General features: G+C 38.2%; 1 long non-coding RNA gene across 1 annotated transcript in view; it reads left to right on the forward strand.

Annotated features, from left to right (window-relative positions):
• LOC141381210 (uncharacterized) overlaps positions 1-17,634 on the forward strand; it is a 34,211-nt gene that overhangs the window by 6,646 nt on the left and 9,931 nt on the right. The window contains exon 2 of the long non-coding RNA XR_015480878.1: positions 9,206-9,346. This is a non-coding gene — a long non-coding RNA (uncharacterized LOC141381210). The remainder of the gene's footprint in view (positions 1-9,205; positions 9,347-17,634) is intronic.

Genomic DNA, 17,634 nt, shown 5'->3' on the forward strand with positions numbered 1-17,634 from the left:
ATGTGCTTCAGTGAAAGCGGACTCTGTCAGCGGGAGCTTTATGATTCTCTCCCCCGCCGACAGCAGCATTTACTTCGGCCAGTCAATCTCGCATCTGCCGCTGGATTCAATCTCCCTCTTGTAGTTAAGACACGATATTTAATACATTTTGTGTATATCTAACGGCCAGTTTTTGGTCTTTTAAATCTATTATTTGTTCTCAGCTGTATTATTTTGGCAGTATTATTCTTTTACGTTTTAAAATAGTTTTATTAATTTATTTATTAATGCTACAAGGTTGCACTCTGTCTTTGTTTACCAAGCTGGTTACCTTTAATTAGGGGCCAAGCACCGTAGGTGCGTAGGCACCTATTGCTTTCGTTAGTGTTCTTATTATTATTATTATTATTATTATTATTATTATTATTATTCTTCTTCTTCTTCCGTTTCTTCCGCCGGATTTGAATGGCAGCCCATATAGGCGTATGCGGGAAAGTTGTATAATTTGGCACAATGATAGAGGCCAGTATTAACATTAATCAGGCCAATTATGAAGTCTCAAAATCAAACTCTCTAGCGCCACCACTTGTCCAAACTTTCACGTATGTTTATCATCATAACTTTTGAACCAAATGGGCTACAATCAAAATTCTTTTTTCCTCTGATTCCTTGGCTCAGTCCGATTCAAATCCACCCTATGACGTCATTTTCCGTCATGAATTTTTTCGCGCTATTTTAAATTTTTCGAAAAACCTATTTGATCGAACTCGTCCTAGGCCGTGTCTCCGATTTTCACCAAAATTGAATCACATGATCTACAGACCATGCCAACCAAAAGTTATGGAATTCAAGTTGATTAGACCAACCGTTTTCGTTTAACTTGCGAACTAATTTAACGTAGAACTTGCGAAAATGGACTTGAGGCGATATCTCTGTAACGCATTCACCGATTCACACCAAACTTGGTGTGTGTTATGACAACTAGGGTCTAAGGTTAATTGCGGAGTTTCGGCGCACTGCCCTCTAGTGGTCCGGAGATATTAAAAACTTGCTTTTTGGCTTAAAACGTCTCAACCTTTCGTCCGAAACTCATGAAACTGGTCTCATTACATCCGGCAGAGCATGCCGAGTCGAATGATGTCTGATTTTCACAGGTCAGCCATTTTGGGCGTCGCCCATTTCGATTTTTGGCCAAAAATGCTATATTTTACCAACACATTCACATATCATTACAAAACATGGCATGCATCTTCAACCCCATGCCCTGAAAGTACTCAAAAACGTCTGGAGCAGCGCCACCTTATGGCCAATAGTGCTTGGCCCCTTAATTGCTGCTTGCAGCTATATTTATTATTATTATTAGGGGCCAAGCACCGTAGGTGCGTAGGCACCTATTGCTTTCGTTAGTGTTCTTATTAGGGGCCAAGCACCGTAGGTGCGTAGGCACCTATTGCTTTCGTTAGTGTTCTTATTATTATTATTATTATTATTATTATTATTATTCTTCTTCTTCTTCCGTTTCTTCCGCCGGATTTGAATGGCAGCCCATATAGGCGTATGCGGGAAAGTTGTATAATTTGGCACAATGATAGAGGCCAGTATTAACATTAATCAGGCCAATTATGAAGTCTCAAAATCAAACTCTCTAGCGCCACCACTTGTCCAAACTTTCACGTATGTTTATCATCATAACTTTTGAACCGAATGGGCTACAATCAAAATTCTTTTTTCCTCTGATTCCTTGGCTCAGTCCAATTCAAACGCACCCTATGACGTCATTTTCCGTCATGACTTTTTTCGCGCTATTTTAAATTTTTCGCAAAACCTATTTGATCGAACTCGTCCTAGGCCGTGTCTCCGATTTTCACCAAAATTTAATCAAATGATCTACAGACCATGCCAACCAAAAGTTATGGAATTCAAGTTGATTAGACCAACCGTTTTCGTTTACTTGCGAACTAATTTACCGTAGAACTTGCGAAAATGGACTTGAGGCGATATCTCTGTAATGCATTCACCGATTCACACCAAACTTGGTGTGTGTTATGACAACTAGGGTCTAAGGTTAATTGCGGAGTTTCGGCGCACTGCCCCCTAGTGGTCCGGAGATACTAAAAACTTGCTTTTTGGCTTATAACGTCTCAACCTTTCGTCCGAAACTCATGAAACTGGTGTCATTACATCCGGCAGAGCATGCCGAGTCGAATGTTGTCTGATTTTCACAGGTCAGCCATTTTGGGCGTCGCCCATTTCGATTTTTGGCCAAAAATGCTATATTTTACCAACACATTCACATATCATTACAAAAATGGTATGCATCTTCAACCCCATGCCCTGAAAGTACTCAAAAATGTCTGGAGCAGCGCCACCTTATGGCCAATAGTGCTTGGCCCCTTAATTGCTGCTTGCAGCTATATTTATTATTATTAGGGGCCAAGCACCGTAGGTGCGTAGGCACCTATTGCTTTCGTTAGTGTTCTTATTATTATTATTATTATTATTCTTCTTCCGTTTCTTCCGCCGGATTTGAATGGCAGCCCATATAGGCGTATGCGGGAAAGTTGTATAATTTGGCACAATGATAGAGGACAGTATTAACATTAATCAGCCCAAACATGAAGTCTCAAAATCAAACTCTCTAGCGCCACCACTTGTCCAAACTTTCACATACGTTTATCATCATAACTTTTGAACCGAATGGGCTACAATCAAATTTCTTTTTTTCTCTGATTCCTTGGCTCAGTCCGATTCAAACCCACCCTATGACGTCATTTTCCGTCATGAATTTTTTCGCGCTATTTTAAATTTTTCGAAAAACCTATTTGATCGAACTCGTCCTAGGGCGTTCCTCCGATTTTCACCAAAATTGAATCACATGATCTACAGACCATGCCAACCAAAAGTTATGGAATTCAAGTTGATTTGACCAACCGTTTTCGTTTAACTTGCGATCAAATTTAACGAAGGACTTGCGAAAATGGACTTGAGACGATATCTCCGTAACGCATTCACCGATTCACACCAAACTTGGTATGTGTTATGACAACTAGGGTCTGAGGTTACAGGCAGAGTTTCGGCGCACTGCCCCCTAGTGGTCCGGAGATACAAAAAACTTGCTTTTTGGCTTATAACATCTCAACCTTTCGTCCGAAACTCATAAAACTGGTCTCATTACATCCGGCAGAGCATGTCGAGTCGAATGATGTCTGATTTTCACAGGTCAGCCATTTTGGGCGTCGCCCATTTCGATTTTTGGCCAAAAATGCTATATTTTACCAACATATTCACATATTATTACAAAACATGGTAAACATCTGGCACATTGATAGAGGACCGTATTAACAATAATCATACCAGATATGAAGTCTCAAAATCAAACTCTTTAGCGCCACCACTTGTCCAAATGTTCATGTATGTTTATCATGGTAACTTTTGAACCAAATGGGCTACAATCAAAATTCTTTTTTCCCCTGATTCCTTGGTTCAGTCCGATTCAAACGCACCCTATGACGCCATTTTCCGTCATGAATTTTTTCGCGCTATTTAAAATTATTCGAAAAACCTAGTTGATCGAACTCGTCCTAGGCAGTTTCTCCGATTATCACCAAAATTGAATCACATGATCTACAGACCATGCCAACCAAAAGTTATGGAATTCAAGTTGATTTGACCAACCGTTTTCGTTTAACTTGCAATCAAATTTAACGTAGAACTTGCGAAAATGGACTTGAGGCGATATCTCTGTAACGCATTCACCGATTCACACCAAACTTGGTGTGTGTTATGACAACTAGGGTCTAAGGTTAATTGCGGAGTTTCGGCGCACTGCCCCCTAGTGGTCCGGAGATACTAAAAACTTGCTTTTTGGCTTATAACGTCTCAACCTTTCGTCCGAAACTCATGAAACTGGTCTCATTACATCCGGCAGAGCATGCAGAGTCGAATGTTGCTGATTTTCACAGGTCAGCCATTTTCGGCGTCGCCCATTTCGATTTTTGGCCTAAAATGCTATATTTTACCAACACATTCACATATCATTACAAAACATGGTATGCATCTTCAACCCCATGCCCTGAAAGTACTCAAAAACGTCTGGAGCAGCGCCACCTTATGGCCAATAGTGCTTGGCCCCTTAATTGCTGCTTGCAGCTATATTTATTATTATTCTTCTTCTTCTTCTTCCGTTTCTTCCGCCGGATTTGAATGGCAGCCCATATAGGCGTATGCGGGAAAGTTGTATAATTTGGCACAATGATAGAGGCCAGTATTAACATTAATCAGGCCAATTATGAAGTCTCAAAATCAAACTCTCTAGCGCCACCACTTGTCCAAACTTTCACATATGTTTATCATCATAACTTTTGAACCGAATGGGCTACGGTCAAAATTCTTTTTACCTCTGATTCCTTGGCTCAGTCCGATTCAAACCCACTCTATGACGTCATTTTCCGTCATGAATTTTTTCGCGCTATTTTAAATTTTTCGAAAAACCTATTTGATCGAACTCGTCCTAGGCCGTGTCTCCGATTTTCACCAAAATTGAATCACATGATCTACAGACCATGCCAACCTAAAGTTATGGAATTCAAGTTGATTTGACCAACCGTTTTTGTTTAACTTGCGAACTAAAATAACGAAGAACTTGCGAAAATGGACTTGAGGCGATATCTCTGTAACGCATTCACCGATTCACACCAAACTTGGTGAGTGTTATGACAACTAGGGTCTAAGGTTAATTGCGGAGTTTCGGCGCACTGCCCCCTAGTGGTCCGGAGATACTAAAAACTTGCTTTTTGGCTTATAACGTCTCAACCTTTCGTCCGAAACTCATGAAACTGGTCTCATTACATCCGGCAGAGCATGCCGAGTCGAATGATGTCTGATTTTCACAGGTCAGGCATTTTGGGCGTCGCCCATTTCGATTTTTGGCCAAAAATGCTATATTTTACCAACACATTCACATATCATTAAAAAACATGGTATGCATCTTCAACCCCATGCCCTGAAAGTACTCAAAAACGTCTGGAGCAGCGCCACCTTATGGCCAATAGTGCTTGGCCCCTTAATTGCTGCTTGCAGCTATATTTATTATTATTATTCTTCTTCTTCTTCCGTTTCTTCCGCCGGATTTGAATGGCAGCCCATATAGGCGTATGCGGGAAAGTTGTATAATTTGGCACAATGATAGAGGCCAGTATTAACATTAATCAGGCCAATTATGAAGTCTCAAAATCAAACTCTCTAGCGCCACCACTTGTCCAAACTTTCACGTATGTTTATCATCATAACTTTTGAACCGAATGGGCTACAATCAAAATTCTTTTTTCCTCTGATTCCTTGGCTCAGTCCGATTCAAACGCACCCTATGACGTCATTTTCCGTCATGAATTTTTTCGCGCTATTTTAAATTTTTCGAAAAACCTATTTGATCGAACTCGTCCTAGGCCGTTTCTCCGATTTTCACCAAAATTGAATCACATGATCTACAGACCAAGGCAACCAAAAGTTATGGAATTCAAGTTGATTAGACCAACCGTTTTCGTTTAACTTGCAAACTAATTTAACGTAGAACTTGCGAAAATGGACTTGAGGCAATATCTCTGTAACGCATTCACCGATTCACACCAAACTTGGTGTGTGTTATGACAACTTGGGTCTAAGGTTAATTGCAGAGTTTCGGCGCACTGCCCCCTAGTGGTCCGGAGATACAAAAAACTTGCTTTTTGGCTTATAGCGTCTCAACCTTTCGTCCGAAACTCATGAAACTGGTCTCATTACATCCGGCAGAGCATGCCAAGTCGAATGATGTCTGATTTTCACAGGTCAGCCATTTTGGGCGTCGCCCGTTTCGATTTTTGGCCAAAAATGCTATATTTTACCAACACATTCACATATCATTACAAAACATGGTATGCATCTTCAACCCCATGCCCTGAAAGTACTCAAAAACGTCTGGAGCAGCGCCACCTTATGGCCAATAGTGCTTGGCCCCTTAATTGCTGCTTGCAGCTATATTTAGGGGCCAAGCACCGTAGGTGCGTAGGCACCTATTGCTTTCGTTAGTGTTCTTATTATTATTAGGGGCCAAGCACCGTAGGTGCGTAGGCACCTATTGCTTTCGTTAGTGTTCTTATTATTATTATTATTATTCTTCTTCCGTTTCTTCCGCCGGATTTGAATGGCAGCCCATATAGGCGTATGCGGGAAAGTTGTATAATTTGGCACAATGATAGAGGCCAGTATTAACATTAATCAGGCCAAATATGAAGTCTCAAAATCAAACTCTCTAGCGCCACCACTTGTCCAAACTTTCACATACGTTTATCATCATAACTTTTGAACCGAATGGGCTACAATCAAAATTCTTTTTTCCTCTGATTCCTTGGCTCAGTCCGATTCAAACCCACCCTATGACGTCATTTTCCGTCATGAATTTTTTCGCGCTATTTTAAATTTTTCAAAAAACCTATTTGATCGAACTCGTCCTAGGCCGTGTCTCCGATTTTCACCCAAATTGAATCACATGATCTACAGACCATGCCAACCAAAAGTTATGGAATTCAAGTTAATTAGACCAACCGTTTTCGTTTAACTTGCGAACTAATTTAACGTAGAACTTGCGAAAATGGACTCGAGGCGATATCTTTGTAACGCATTCACCGATTCACACCAAACTTGGTGGGTGTTATGACAACTAGGGTCTAAGGTTAATTGCGGAGTTTCGGCGCACTGCCCCCTAGTGGTCCGGAGATACTAAAAACTTGCTTTTTGGCTTATAACGTCTCAACCTTTCGTCCGAAACTCATGAAACTGGTCTCATTACATCCGGCAGAGCATGCCGAGTCGAATGATGTCTGATTTTCACAGGTCAGCCATTTTGGGCGTCGCCCATTTTGATTTTTGGCCAAAAATGCTATATTTTACCAACACATTCACATATCATTGCAAAACATGGTATGCATCTTCAACCCCATGCCCTGAAAGTACTCAAAAACGTCTGGAGCAGCGCCACCTTATGGCCAATAGTGCTTGGCCCCTTAATTGCTGCTTGCAGCTATATTTATTATTATTCTTCTTCCGTTTCTTCCGCCGGATTTGAATGGCAGCCCATATAGGCGTATGCGGGAAAGTTGTATAATTTGGCACAATGATAGAGGACAGTATTAACATTAATCAGACCAAACATGAAGTCTCAAAATCAAACTCTCTAGCGCCACCACTTGTCCAAACTTTCACATACGTTTATCATCATAACTTTTGAACCGAATGGGCTACAATCAAAATTCTTTTTTTCTCTGATTCCTTGGCTCAGTCCGATTCAAATGCACCCTATGACGTCATTTTCCGTCATGAATTTTTTCGCGCTATTTTAAATTTTTCGAAAAACCTATTTGATCGAACTCGTCCTAGGCCATTTCTCCGATTTTCACCAAAATTGAATCACATGATCTACAGACTATGCCAACCAAAAGTTATGGAATTCAAGTTGATTTGACCAACCGTTTTCGTTTAACTTGCGATCAAATTTAACGAAGGACTTGCGAAAATGGACTTGAGACGATATCTCCGTAACGCATTCACCGATTCACACCAAACTTGGTGTGTGTTATGACAACTAGGGTCTGAGGTTACAGGCAGAGTTTCGGCGCACTGCCCCCTAGTGGTCCGGAGATATAAAAAACTTGCTTTTTGGCTTATAACATCTCAACCTTTCGTCCGAAACTCATAAAACTGGTCTCATTACATCCGGCAGAGCATGTCGAGTCAAATGATGTCTGATTTTCACAGGTCAGCCATTTTGGGCGTCGCCCATTTTGATTTTAGGCCAAAAATGCTATATTTTACCAACATATTCACATATTATTACAAAACATGGTATGCATCTGGCACAATGATAGAGGCCAGTATTAACATTAATCAGGCCAAATATGAAGTCTCAAAATCAAACTCTCTAGCGCCACCACTTGTCCAAACTTTCACATACATTTATCATCATAACTTTTGAACCGAATGGGCTACAATCAAAATTCTTTTTTCCTCTGATTCCTTGGCTCAGTCCGATTCAAACCCACCCTATGACGTCATTTTCCGTCATGAATTTTTTCGCGCTATTTTAAATTTTTCGAAAAACCTATTTGATCGAACTCGTCCTAGGCCGTGTCTCCGATTTTTACCAAAATTGAATCACATGATCTACAGACCATGCCAACCAAAAGTTATGGAATTCAAGTTGATTAGACCAACCGTTTTCGTTTAACTTGCGAAATAATTTAACGTAGAACTTGCGAAAATGGACTTGAGGCGATATCTCTGTAACGCATTCACCGATTCACACCAAACTTGGTGTGTGTTATGACAACTAGGGTCTAAGGTTAATTGCGGAGTTTCGGCGCACTGCCCTCTAGTGGTCCGGAGATACTAAAAACTTGCTTTTTGGCTTATAACGTCTCAACCTTTTGTCCGAAACTCATGAAACTGGTCTCATTACATCCGGCAGAGCATGCCGAGTCGAATGATGTCTGATTTTCACAGGTCAGCCATTTTGGGTGTCGCCCATTTCGATTTTTGGCCAAAAATGCTATATTTTACCAACACATTCACATATCATTACAAAACATGGTATGCATCTTCAACCCCATGCCCTGAAAGTACTCAAAAACGTCTGGAGCAGCGCCACCTTATGGCCAATAGTGCTTGGCCCCTTAATTGCTGCTTGCAGCTATATTTCCTATTGTATTCATCTACTTTATACTTGTATGTCCATTCTAGTAGTTTATTAAATCTGATAATCAAAGAAAGGTCTGTGTATAATTAGCCATTTCACTTTACATTTAGGGGGATTTATGTCAACATTTTCTTAAATCAAAAATATTAATTTATAATATTTATAAGGCCATGTTTTATATAATTAAATAATTTAATTTATAATGTACAGTTTTTGTGTGTGCATTTCTTCCAAATAACCAACAACTCATGCCAAATTTAGGACCATTTCATACACGTTGACTTGCTCCTTTTTCACACAAGTGATTGTACCTTTCTTTGGGCCTTAAATGGCCCAAACATGGACCATTTGACAGTTGGGAACATATTTGTACCTTTTTTACCCTTAAATAGTACATATAAGTATCTTAGGGTGCTACTTTGAACCATTGAGGGTACAACTTCACCATTTGTACCCCAAGTGTTTACAAATGTACCCCAACCGTACCCTTTTTTCTGACAGTGTATTTGTGATGATTGGGATGCAGTTCAGCAGACGATTCATCAGAAAAATCTACCTTCTGCCACTTTTCCAAATGATCAACTAAATGTCAAGTTATTATGTGTTGCTCACAACTAGAATCGACGACAAGAGTTTTTTCAGGTAGTGTATTAATGACCTTTGTTTGTTTTATTCATATACAGAAGTGTTTTATCTAAACTAAATTGCAATTTTAACCTGCAAGAGCTTTGAATCTATGGATTTATTTTACAGGATTAATGTGTATGTTTACAGCATATCAAAAATCAGCTTTTATTGATTTATACACAGACCTCTGTCTTAGACAGACCGCTCACAATGAGAATTCATCTCATAATTTTATGGTCCCTCCTCAATCAATAAATGGTGAATGAGCTGCGCTCTGCTAAAGGGTGAAATATCTCACTGAGAACAGTCTTGTCTAGTGAACATTATGTTGTAGCATTATTTTGTAATCTATACAAGAGAAATCAAATTTCCTATCTGGAAATAAACCTGTCATAACTGTAATTCTTAAGACATGAAGGACCTTGCAATTATGAACAGAGATGCCATGGTAGCAATAAAAATAGGCTGTTATTTAAAGCTATAAACTTCTTTTACCACATCAAGGGTGTGCGTGTGTGTGTATTCAATGATTACACGGGTTAAAGCTTCTAATATGGTCATTTCCATTAGGATGGAGAGCATGGCCCAGCTGTCAGCTAATGTCTTCTTAGTGGCACAAGGTTACAAAGCCTGACCCTGCGCAGTCAACTTGACATTCATGAAAGTATTCTCATCATAATGAAATAGCATTTCTACCCCACACACATTTACTGCAAGACTTGGAACTCGTATTTCTGTCATCCTACCCAAGTGCTCCTTAATCACTGGCATACAACAATGCATTGTGTGTCTGTCTTGAGATTTCTGAGTACAAAACAAAACTCTTGCCATTGTTTATTTCCCCATATTTATACCTGCACTGAGATGAGATGGGGGGAAAAAACAAAGGAGCCTTTCTTGATAAGCCATAGCAAATTGAGCTTAACACGCTGACAAACAGGCAGGTGGTTGCGTCGCTTCTCAGACTGTCATTTCGCATTAAATTTTGCTCAGTCATGCCTTCAGATCCCACTAAAACAAACTCAGCAAACAAGATCAGCAGTACACAAGGGATGCTCTGCGGCTTCACTAGATACAATGTGACATTGACATCTGCTATTCTGACCATGGAGCTTGTCAACTAATTCTGACCTCTTCGGAATCATTTTGCAGCTTAATAAAATCAGGCTGTGTCTTGATCTCTGTCAGGGCATTCATTCAACCCATTCCATTTTGGTTTGCTGACTTAATATTGCCGCAAACCATACTGTCTAGACTGCGATATTATGTAAGACCATGTCACCTCCAGTAAAGTCCCTTCCTTTTGAGTCTCGATTTGAGCAAAAACGGCCGATGAAATGCTGTTTGCTCTGAAAGTAATCTAGGAATCCATTCCACAGCCTGGAATCATTTTCGAAATGACATTTCCATCAAATTTGAATGGCATAAACTAGGAAAGTCCATTATTTTGAGAGGTTAATGATATTTATGCAAATTGGAATGTGATGGATTTGGACAAAAGGACGATAACATGGTTGTGTGTAGAGGCCTGAAACTCGAAGATCAAACCAGAGTTAACTCTTCTAGATCAGAAAGAGGCTTAAATTCATGTTTAACAAGCATATCCTATATTTGTTGTGATTTTTGCTGGAATTTTTCAGAAGTTTGGCCAGCAGAAAGTGTCAGACTTGTTTAACTCATGCTACATTATGCAGTCTCTTCAGTTTGTTAAAAGGTGGGGAAGTCTCATTCATATTCTGTTCATACAAATGCAGACTTTCTCCCCAGGTAGTTCCCAGAATTACTGTGATTAACCTAACAGCATGATCAGACAGCTCTTTTCCTCCTCTCATCTCCTCATTCCTGACCATTAATGCATTAATGACTCTTGAACTCAGACACAAACTGTTAAGTTCACTCTCTGAGACAGTCACCTTGAATCTGTATGCGTCACAAGGTTGTGATGGGCTAGCAGAGATCTGTGACACTTCTACATTTTATATCAGTTTAAATTTCCTCACTTTTGTGCCAGTCTGTAATAGAAAGACCTAGTTTGCTAAGGTCTTTATCACACAATCATATTTTAGTTTTTTCATGAACATTTCTAATCCAGAAATAACCTATTCTTTTTTTTTTTTTTCGATTTTAGCTCTTTAAATCACAATGTTTGGTATTCAAACTTGGCTGTGTGTTTGTTTTCGAAATAAATGTGTAATGAATATAACCATATAATAATTTAGGATAATAAATTATTTATACAAAATAAAAATTAATTATTCACATAATTGCTTGTGCAAAAAATGTGTATATATAAATATATATATATATATATATATATATATATATATATATATATATATATATATATATGTGTGTGTGTGTGTGTGTGTGTGTGTGTGTGTGTGTGTGTGTGTGTGTGTGTGTGTGTGTGTGTATACATATATATACATATATACAATAGTTCTGTCTGGTTCTCAAATCTGATTGGCTGATATCCGTGTGATATTCTGCAATATCAGAACTCCTACAACCTCTTTACCCTTTGTGTATTACTCCGCCCACATACAGCCAGTAAAAAGCAGACACTACAGATCTAAAGTTTAAAAGATGCTTGCTCAACTGTTTAACTGTCAGCTTATAATTTGAATCCGGAAGAAAGTAGTTCCTCATACAAAAGGGTTTTTGAGACTCTCCATATATTGCTCATATATATATACATATATATATATATATATATATATATATATATATATATATATATATATATATATATATATATATATATATATATATATATGCTGTTGTTATGGGAAAAAAATGTATAAATGTATAAATCAGTTTCAATACTGTTTAGAAGGTGCAAACATCAACCCCAACTCATTACAGATACGTACCTAGGTGTACATTTTTGGGTACTGCAAAATGCATAACTGGGAGTACGTCTTTCTCTCACGCATCCTCTTCTTGCATAAATCCACTAGAGGGCACAATATACACTTCAGCTGACTAGGTTAGCTTGCTGTCGACTGACTGACCAACTAAACCCAACCGATGAAGAATTAACAACCTAGAAGAAGAATTACAGTCGCGACAATGTTATTTCACCTGATTTTCAGTCTGTTGTTTATTTATTTATTTGCTTTTGTTTTACCTGGTGTCTGGAACCATTCTGCACCGTACTTGAACTTCGTTGTCGCGGTCAACTCAGCTCTATATCCCAAGTCCATCAGAGTATGCAGCGAGCTACTGGGCAAACTGGTAACACCAAAATAGCCATCCGTACAGAGCAGTTAGTTGGTAGCACTAAAAAGAACAGAAGCCATCGGTGGCGTCACACCCCCCTTTAGAATTCATTTTAAAGACAAAATGCAGCCATACAGACATCTGGCTACATAATTCGCACTCTCCAGAAATGTAAACAGTGGTACATATGCACAATGAGCCTGTGTTGGTAAAAACAGTAACTGACAACATTGCATTTATAAATCTGTTCATGTAATTCTCTACTTAATAGTAAAACATTGAACCAGCTATGCCAAGATTTGTGGGTTTAATTGCCAGGGAAAGCTAGAACAGCTAAGTAGTTGTACATTCAATGCAATGTATGTAATTTTGGATAAAATGCTAATGATTGCCATAAATGTTTATGTTAGTGGTGTGACACACCAATCAGGATTATATCCGATCAGGATTTTTGCAGCTGATATGGAGTACCCATTCCTTGTCATGGTGATCGGCTGAGTAAAGATTCTCATGCTTCAAGCTTTAAATTATTTTGCCATTGAATTAAGCACATTTGCCCTCTTAGTATGACACTTAAGCAGAGATCTCTCCTTAGCAGGGATTCCCAAACTTTTTCTTATGAAGGGCCAAAAACCAAAGGTGATTGAGGCTAGTGGTCCGAAGGTAAATATAATTGCCATATATGTAATATCCTTATTTATTTGATAGTATTTAAAAACAACTAGAAATCATTGCTTTTTTTTAACACTATTTTTTGCCTTGATTTGCTCGCTGATGTCTTTATCATAGTCATCTATCCAACGAGTGACAACTCTTTTACAACATTTAATTTCAGTTTGCTTTTTTGTAGTTCAGCAATAAAACAAACAAACAAAAAGGTTATTTCAAATTAGAAATGACGATCTCTTTTAAAGGCGTTCACCTCAACTCTCTCTATAATTCTCACTCTCTTCTCAAATGGGATGGTGGGCCAAATTAAAGGTTACAATGGGCCAACTTTAGCCCGCAGGTCCTACTTTGGGCATCTCAGCCTAGATTTATTCTCAAGAGAATGATTAAGGATGTTGCATGTAATCCCTTAAACACGTCTCCTACAACCATTTAATGTGGACATGTCATGGTCAGAATATAATACATTAAACAGATTAAAAATAAACGGTAAGAAAAATTACTAATGCGATTTGAAAATGTAAATGATGGAAGAAAAACTCAACATGTCTTAATGAAGGAAAAGTTTGGAGCACATACTTGATGCATGAGAAGTTAAAATGCACACCTATAAATCTTCCTTTTCTTGTAAACTCGAAAACAAGCACTTGCAGTCAGTTCATGAGATCGGACAGATTGGTGAGTATCAAGTTATGAAATATGATTATCGGCCGATACCGATCTCTGGCCGATCAATCATACCTCTTAAATATATTTGTTTTTGCTGTATAAGAGCAAAATCACTCTTGCTTCTGTAAATATAAAATGGTTGTATTATTTTTATTTATTTTTTTTCTGTCACCTTACAGCTTCTTTGGGGAAAAAAGAACATTAAGCATTACAGCACAAAATAAATTTCATAAAATTGTCTGTACTGAAATGTGCTGTAAAATACTGTTAAGACTAGGCTATCAATCAAGACCTTTTATTAACAATTCCTTTTGGTGTACAGGAATAATTTAATTATTCTGTATTTTTATGAGAGCTTCATTTTTCTTTTTGTTGTCTTATGTAACAATGTTGCCATTTTCCAAGCCTTTTTTAAGTACTTTGGAGTTCTGAAAGTTCCAAAATTCTCATACTATATCAAACTGATCACTAAGGATCAACCCCGATTGGACCACAGCATTGCTCTGATATGAGAGTCGGTTAGCGGCTGAACGGTGGGTGTTTTTAATCTTGGATGAGAACAGCTGTTGGCCTGTCTTATCTCATAACCTCTGTAGGGGCAGAGAAAAAGGTGTTGACAGCTGCTTGTGTGTCATCTTTACACCTATACAGATGCCCAAAGTCAATGGCTCCAATTCATCTCAACACTCTCTTCCTTCTGCTTGTACTTGGTGTTTATTTCATTTTTGCATCATATGTTTACAACAGTTAATCCTGTCTTGATTTAAAAAAAAGCAAAGAAAATATCTTAGTCTGCGCATCACCCATATGGTGAAGGAAACCAGATTATAACATTATTTGAACACATAACACCACAGATGGACAAAGGAATCTATAGTCCAAGGGATGAAGTCTGTAAACAAACACTGTTTGCCCCTCGTAATTCTATTTTAAAGCATCTGTGAATGTCAACTGTTATGAGCGTGATGACTCAGCTTCGTAAACACTTCATATGGGAATCATATTGGTTTCGCAGATGAATGTGCATAAATTTCATCCCTCGTGATGTTTCAGGTGCACATGCCGTTCTTCATCCTCCTTTAATTAAAATCTTTTTAAGTATCACTACTGAAAAGTTCCTCGGGAGGATTTTGCACTCTTTCCGTGTCAGATGCCCTTGCCCTGGCTATTCTCTGAAACCTTTATTTCACATATGGCGCACAAGAGTGATCTTCTTTTGGGGCCGTTTTCATTTCTGATTTAGGAAGAGAGGGAGCAAACCAAACAAACTCACTGGCATCCATCAGTGTGGTGGCCAGGGAGCGGAGAGGTGACGTAAATCTGATGCCTCTCTATGGCGAGTGCAACAAGGCTATTACAATATACCTCTCTGATGGATGCGCACACTTCGATTTTCCATTTTGTTTTGTAGACAGGAACAGATACGGTAGATGCAAACGCTCTGGTGGAATCTATGCTGATTAATATGGGGGATTTATATTATGTAACATATTCTATAGATTTTCCAATTAGAACATGTGGCTGCCTTCATTAATAAATCAAAAGCCGAAACATTAAATATGCAATATTTTGGTACCCAAGTCTTTTGAGAATTCAGTAAGCCCCTCGGTACTCTTCATTCGATTAATGAACTTTTTTACTATCGCAACCTAAGAAGAAATATATATTCTTTCACCAATTACTTGAAAATCTGACTTTGTAATGAACGTGTCAAGGATATCCTCTTAAATCCCAGCTTGGAATAGTTTATTGGATATATCTCGCTCGCTTTGAATCCCCTTGCGTCAGTTTTACTCTGCCATATTTTATTCATTCCTTTGTCAGAGATTGTGCTTGCCTTCCTCTTCTGTTTTTGTGTGTTTGGCTATAAAAGCTATAAACCCACATCGTTATTGCGTTCTGCGTTTGTGAATGTGGCTAACTTCAAAGAAGGTTTTCCTTTAGAAAGAACTTCTCTCAGAAAAAAGCTCCGGTGATATCTTGCCAGCTTGTCAATTCCAATTATAGTTTTCTCTCCCCAGCTGAGCCTTTGGAGCAGAAATCTTTACGAGCCATCAGATGCCTCCGCTGACTTTTTAAGAAGACCCCTATTGCCAGACTGGGGGAATGAGAAAGGGATTGTAAAAAGACTGATAGATGGCCGTTGAGCTGAGGATGGACGTGAGTCTCTCTTCAGCAAGCCGCCTGCTGTCTTAAAGCGTTCAGCCGTCGGCGGTGGGAAATATGACACACCAAAGGACTGTGAAGGATCAATATTTAATCTTTAATGTGCCTCTCCCCAAAAAACCTGCGACTGAAGATTTTGTTTACAATATATTATCCAACTTAAAGGCTCCTTGTTCCACCTGGGTATTGACAACGTCGTGTACACAAATCACACTGAGCTTTTATAGCGGTGTATGGGAGTGGGAGTGCTGAATATTGCGGAGAGCACATGCAGCGTGCCAGAGAGAGTGAGAAAGTATACAAACAGGTTAAGAAGGTCGACGTTAATGACAAGAGAGTGATTAATGGCCAATGGAAACTGCATTAATGAGCTGCCACTTGAATCTTATTATGCTTCCTAAAAGAGTGTGTGCATCTTTTTTTTTTTAAAGGAGGCATGTGAACTTCCTAACTTTTTTGTTTCTATGGAGACTCTAACTGATAACAATATATATTTCTTTGTATAGATACACATCTACAACCAGGCCTGTAGCCAGCCTAGTGAAAGGGGTGGTTCTTTTTCTAAAAAAGTGGACCTTTTTGCAGTTATTCACCTCATTTTCTGTTTATTTATGAGATTTAAATTCTTCATTTAGGTGACATTTTAACACTATTTTTAGATGTATTAGCTTGTCGGATGGTCATCATAAGCACACTTTTTGATGTACCAAAATATTTCCTAAATATTTCGAATAAAGAAACGTGACAAGTGGTTATTTTTAAAATATTAAATTAATATAAAATTAAATTATTACATCATCAGAAAAAAGTTCTAAATTAAAAACAGTGGTCTATTTTAATTTGTTAGGCAAATAACAAACTGTCCAGCACAATTACCTTTCTTCAATCAGAATTTGGCCATTTGAATAATAAAAAAAAAAAAACATAATAATAATAATGATAATAATAATCATAATAATTATTATTATTATAATTATTTACAACTTTACACTTTTTCTAGCCTCTCTTGTAAAGGTGCTTTACACTTTTTTTATTGGTCATGTTTTCTTTTAAGAATAAGGTCCAAGATTAGGAATAAAAGTTACTTATCAAATGTTTTCTCTATTTAAAAACAATACAGTATTGCGAAAGATGACTTCTCTTGTGTCAGATGTTTTCTTGCACAGCTGTATGTTGGAGTCTCGAAAAATAATTGTTTGCATTGGCCAAAACTGATTAACTGAAGTCACACAAGGATTCCGCTTGGTCTTAAAGCCTTTTTCGATGGGTAGTTTTTACTATTTATGACGGCATAGCAGTCAAAATAGAACAAATAAGCTCATGTATGGGACAAATTCTGGACCTTTATCAGTGAGGGGTGGGTTTTCCAAACCCCCTGGCTATGGGCCTGTACAACAGCTCCTGCTAACAAATTGATAAATGAGATGTCTTCTTAGATACAGTAAGTGTTGTTTAAAAAAAACAAACTATGTGAATTCTGTAGCTGTGTAAAATATGTATTTAAGAAGAATATCCTCTGCCTACTGTATTTTTAAACTTGATCGTATCTCATGATTCACAAAGCCATTCTCTTAAAG

Source organism: Danio rerio, chromosome 3, assembly GCF_052040795.2.
Source record: "Danio rerio strain M-AB ecotype USA chromosome 3, GRCz13ab, whole genome shotgun sequence".
Lineage (NCBI taxonomy): Eukaryota > Metazoa > Chordata > Actinopteri > Cypriniformes > Danionidae > Danio > Danio rerio.